A 6,000-nucleotide genomic window follows, 5' to 3' on the forward strand; every position below is an offset into this window, starting at 1 on the left:
ACACTGAGGGCCCTCTAAATTTAAGTTTGTTGGGAGTAGATGTAGAACAAGAAACCACATCTACTACTTTTGCTCTGAGACTCCTTTATAAAACTTCATTTAGGCCAAAATTCATCAGATTGTTTTGGTGTGTCCTTCAAGACTCAAGGCCACTTTGATTTTCCACATTTATATTCATGCATACTTGTTTTCTCCCTCACATTTGACTCATGGGTAGAAAATTGTGAGACATCCCATAACATGCAAAAACTAAAATTGCAATCCATTATAGTAACTCTGCTGCGTGCATGTTTTTGAGCTTTTGAGCTACAAACGCAGAGTTGCACTGTTGCAACAGAAACCTTCTGACCAGCAAAGCCTAAAACGTTTATTTTCTGGCCCTTTATGGAAAAAGTTTGTCTACCCCTGCTCCAAAAATGAAAACATTGCAGATAAAGCTTAAGTTGTTTGTGATCACCCCTTTTTGTTAGTACAAATTCAATAATATTGTGTTTTCATGTCTGTAGATTTAAAGAATCTATGGTCTCTATGTCACTAGTAAATTTCTCAGAAGACAGGGCAGAATGACTGTCTCCTAAAGAGGGTGGGTTACTTTTCACAGGCATATTTTAAGGGTATAATTACTCAGAAAACTTTTATAGATCACTGATACAATGCAAAGTTGCCTCCTGATGATTAAGAGGTGACTTTACTTTTTTAATTGTTAACATTTCACAACATTAAAAAAACTTTTCTCATTAATTTTTAAGGCCTACTAATTAATCAAATTTAAAAGTGATACACATTTATTGTGTAAAATTGGAAAAATATTAAAAAGTAGAAAGAAAAATAGACAACTCTCTAGACTGACTGCCTACAGACAACCATTGTTAATTTGGTTTCTTTCTTAGCATTAATTTTAATTGAAAAATGCTCAATGAATAGAAAGAAAAAATTGATACATTATTATTTTCTGACTGTTTCTAGCTTAACTTCAAATGTATTTATAGAATATTTAGTCAATAAATAATTAATTGTCACCTGCCTCTTTTTTTATTGTGAAATGTAAGATTGCATGTATTTTCCAAAAGTCAAGAAACATACTCATATCTAAGACAGGCCATTATTTCCTAAATTACTGAGGTCACCCTAGAAATGAAGTTGTTTTGAGATGATTGATTTTTTTCATTATCCCACCAGCATGAATATGTACTGCTGTGATCCTTTTTCACCATTCACACTAAAAAAATCTCTCAGGAAAAGGGAAATGTAAAAAGCCCCTAGGATCCTTCTCCATTGCAGTATCTCTAGCTCTCGTCTAGCCTCTTGTTTCCTGTATAAAAACCCACGGTAGCTGCTCAGTCAGACGTGTTCTCTGAAGAGACGCCATGTAGGATGTTTCCTGATGGAGAAACGAGTGACAGTGTCTGTGTCTGGAGATGTAGTTCACACACCTCTTCTCAAGTGATTAAACAAACACACTGGCTGAATAATGATTTGATTCTTGCTTTAGCCTTGCTTTTCTTCCCCAAGATTATGTTTACATTTTAAAAGAAATCTTCAGTGAACACTAGATTGGTTCCCTAGTATAGCTGCTGAAACAAATTACCTCAAATCTAGTGGCATAAAAGGCATCTATTATCTTACAGTTCTGGAGGTCAGGAGTCTGAAACAGTTCTCACCAGACAAATATCAAGATGTTGGCAGGACTGTGTTCTTTTCCAGAGGCCCTGCGGGAGAACTGATTTCTCGCATTTTCTAGTATCTAAGGATCTCTTGCATCCCTTTGGATCTTTAAAGCCAGCAAGGCCTGTCCAGTCTTTCTCACGATGTTTAAGGTCCCTCATGATTACCTTGGGGCCACCCTGGTTAATTCAGGATAGTCTCCCAGGTCAGGGTCCTTGACTTAATCTCAGTCACAGAGTCCCATTTGTCATGTAAGGGCAAATGTTCACAGGTTCTAGGGCTTAGGACATGGACATCTTTCCAGTGGAGTACATAATCCTACCAACCATAAATACTTTAACTCAGAAGAATGGATAATGTCTGAAGTGGGGCAGAGTCATTGGGAAATACTGTTTTCCTTTTGCTGTTTCTCAGTCATACTAGTTTACTGCTTCAGCTGTTGTAGTGTAAAATACATTTCAGGAGTAAAATTGCTATTCTTGCAAGCTCTTTTTCAGGGCTGGCCCAAGGCAAAATGGTGATTCGATTTGTCTGACCTGTCAATTTTTTTTCCTTCCAGCTTTATTTCTCCTTTCCCAGAACTCTGCTCTCTTCTTACTCTCAGCCCTGGGTTAATCCTGATAAATTATTTTTTAATAGGAGCTAAACAAATGATCCTTCCAAGGTTATTTTCACAGTATCAAAAGGGTTGGACTGAAGGACAAAAAGTGGAGCAATAGGTTCCCAAATGATTCATAATAGGCTGATAGTAAATTATGTTGAAATGTTTATTCATTATATGCTTTGCTAGCCACTGGGGAGATTCAAAGATAAGTAAAGCTCAGTTGCCATACTCAAGGAGTTGGTAGTCTGGTCAATTTAAAATTCATATTCTTGCAGCAGAGGACTTTCAAACCACCCATGTAGGTTCTAGTCCTTTGTAATACGTTATTAATGAGCATTAGGATTTGAAAACTAGAATTTTTAAAATGATACTGCTATAGACCTATATTTACCAGTGGTTGCAAATTTTCTCATCCAGTTGGCTCTTGAACAACACAGGGGTTAGGGGAACCGACCCTTCACACTGTCAACAATCTGCTTATAGTCTGCCCTCTGTATCCACAAGTTCTGCATCTGCAGATTCAACTAACCCTGGATTCATGTAGTACTACAGTATTTACTGCTGAAAAAAATCTCCATATAAGTGGACCTATGCATTTCAAACCTGTGTGTTTAAGGGCCAACTGTACAGTGTACCAGTAAAATGAAGGCTTCTCATGTCTAGTGATGGTGAAGTGGGGGAGAAAGAGATGTAAACTTTAAATTTGCCAGTTTACAGTATCTTCTGGTTTAAGTATTTTCTTCTGGCTGACTCAGATTTTTAGATTTAAAATCTATTTCCCCTCTTCCTCTACCTTTCCAAAATGGTATCTGTGTGTATTTAGGGATGAGGCTCTGTGACTACACAATCATAGTAGAGTACAGGGTTGTCTGCTGTGGAGTGGCTCTTCTGGTTTTCTTCCTAGACTAGTATGCATTGAAATGTTCTTGAGCCTGGACACTCTGCTGGTTAGAACCGGACATGGAACAATGGACTAGTTCAAGATTGGGAAAGGAGTATGTCAAGGCTGTATATTGTCACCCTACTTATGTAACTTACATACAAAGTACATCATGCAAAATGCCAGGCTGGGTGAAGCAAGCTGGAATCCAGATTGCCAGGAGAAATATAAATAACCTCAGATATGCAGATGACACCACTCTTTTGGCGGAAAGCTAAGAGGAACTAAAGAGCTTCTTGATGAAGGTGAAAGAAGAGAGTGAAAAAACTGGCTTAAAACTCAACATTTAAAAAACTAAGATCACGGCATCCAGTCCCATCACTTCGTGGCAAATAGATGAGGAAACAATGGAAACAGTGACAGACTCGATTTTCTTGAGCTCCAAATCACTGCAGGTGGTGACTGCAGCCATGAAATTTTTTAAAAGACACTTGCTCCTTGGAAGAAAAGCTATAACCAACCTAGATAGCATATTAAAAAGCAGAGACATTATTACTTTGCTGACAAAGATCTGTATAGTCAGACGTATGGTTTTTCTAGTAGTCATGTATCAATCTCTGGGCTGCGAAGATCCCCTGGAGAAGGGAAAGGCTATCCACTCCAGTATTCTGGCCTGAAGAATTCCATGGACTGTATAGTCCATGGGGTAGAAAAGAGTCGGACATGACTGAGTCACTTTCACTTTCACTTTCATGTATGGACCATAAAGAAGGCTGAGCATTTAAGAATTGATGCTTTTGAACTGTGGTGTTGGAGAAGACTCTTGAGAGTCCCTTGGACTGCAAGGAGATCCAACCAGTCCATCCTAAAGGAAATCAGTCCTGAATATTCATTGAAAGGACTGATGCTGAAGCTGAAGCCCCAATACTTTGACCACCTGATACAAAGAGCTGACTCATTTGAAAAGACTCTGATGCTGGGAAAGTTTGAAGGCAGGAGGAGAAGGGGATGACAGAGGACGAGATGGTTGGATGGCATCACTGACTCAATGGACATGAGTTTGAGCAAACTCCAGGAGATAGTGAAGGACAGGGAAGCCTGGCTTGCTATAGTCCATGGGGTCACAAAGAGTTGGACACACATGAGCAACTGAATGAAAAAAACCCACAAACATTAGACCCTTGTCCTAGACATGTATTTCTGGAGTCACAATCTCCATACATTGTGGCCTCACAGTCCAAACTTCTGCTGGTCCTACAGTTCTCAGAATCTTATGCTTCTTAGTGCAGTGCTGTGTGCCCCTTGCATCCTTTGAGTGGGCTATAGGAGGACATGAATGCTGCTCCAGGCTCATCTCTCCATCACTGCATCACTTCTTCCCACCATGCCAGATGAGGCTGTATGTGGCACTCCATCTAGGGGCATAGTCTCTAAGCTATGCTTATGTGTTGTAGATAAGGTTACCAGGAGACACTCTGAGACAGAGATTCATTGCATGAAGAAGTTTATTGAGAAGTTTCCCTGGAAACTATTCCTGGAGGAGGGGAATGACAACAGTGTGATGGATGTTGTTCAACCACTGAGTTGTATCTGACTCTTTGTGACCCCATGGACTGTAGCACGCCAGGCTTCCCTGTACTTCACCATCGCCTGGAGTTTGCCCAAACTCATGTCCATTGAGTCAGTGATACCATCCAACTATCTCATCCTCTGTCATCCCCTTCTCCTTCTGCCTGCAATCTTTGCCAGCATCAGGGTCAGTAACATCAGCAACGGTATGATGGAATATAGTAAAGACAGCTCATCCTATGGAGAATCTCTGAAGCTGAAATGAATGGTAGAGTGGTCTTGAATTAAATAAGGCACGTGTAACTCTGTATTGACCAGTCCCTGGATGAAAGGTGCTCTCCTGCTCCCCAGAGGGGATTCCCTTGGGTAGTGGGACTGTCTTGAGTTGAGAACAGTTCTCTGAGAAATATTTAGCTATGAACTGTCAGCATCGATACTCCCACCAGCCAGGGAAATGGTGTCTTAGTCTTGAAGAAGGGAAGAACAGGGTGCCATACCAGAGCATCTGTTACCCTGGGTAAGCTTGCCTTAGCCTCGTCTGATTCCTAATGGATGTTCTTGGAATCCCCTTACCAACCTGGATACTCTACTGGGTCTCATTCCCCCACTCTGTCTAGGCATTCCACTCTGAGAGGGCAGGGAGGCAGCACAGTCATTTGTTGTTACTGCTCTAATTCCTCATTGTTCGTATTTCTCACACTCTCCCTGGACTGTGAGAGTGGAGAGGTTTCTCCATCCTGCTTCTCTTTGGAGTGGACTTATCCTCCTACATCATGTCATCATGAATCGTAAGGTGTCTGAGATTTTACCCTGGCTAGCAAGTTAGCCTGTCACCGTTTCATGGTTGCTGGCAGAACTCAGGAGACTCCTGGGTCAGAGACTAGGGGCTGAATTACTCATGGCACAGGAGGCAGCATGAGCTTCATGTGAGTGCCCATTCCCCAGTTCCCCTAAGTCCTGGGGAGTAAGGATGATGGCCCTAGATGGGTGCTGTACACACACAAGGTTGATGTCACAGCCGAGGAACTCAAGCTTAGGAAAGCCCAAACCCACCCAAACCCGCTTAAACTTTGAACTAAAGGGAGACATTATTTTTGTTTTACTGGACAGTAAAAAAACAAGCTTGTGTTCCAAAGGGACATACTATCTCTATCTTTCAAGACTACTCTCTCTGCAGCTATCCTAGAAGAGATAATCCAGAGTAAAAGGCTATCATGGCCTCTGCTTACATGATGTGAAGAAACACAAAAGATAAACGGGAAACTGTCTCTCAACATACACA

Source organism: Muntiacus reevesi, chromosome 6, assembly GCF_963930625.1.
Source record: "Muntiacus reevesi chromosome 6, mMunRee1.1, whole genome shotgun sequence".
In the NCBI taxonomy this organism is placed as follows: Eukaryota; Metazoa; Chordata; class Mammalia; order Artiodactyla; family Cervidae; genus Muntiacus; species Muntiacus reevesi.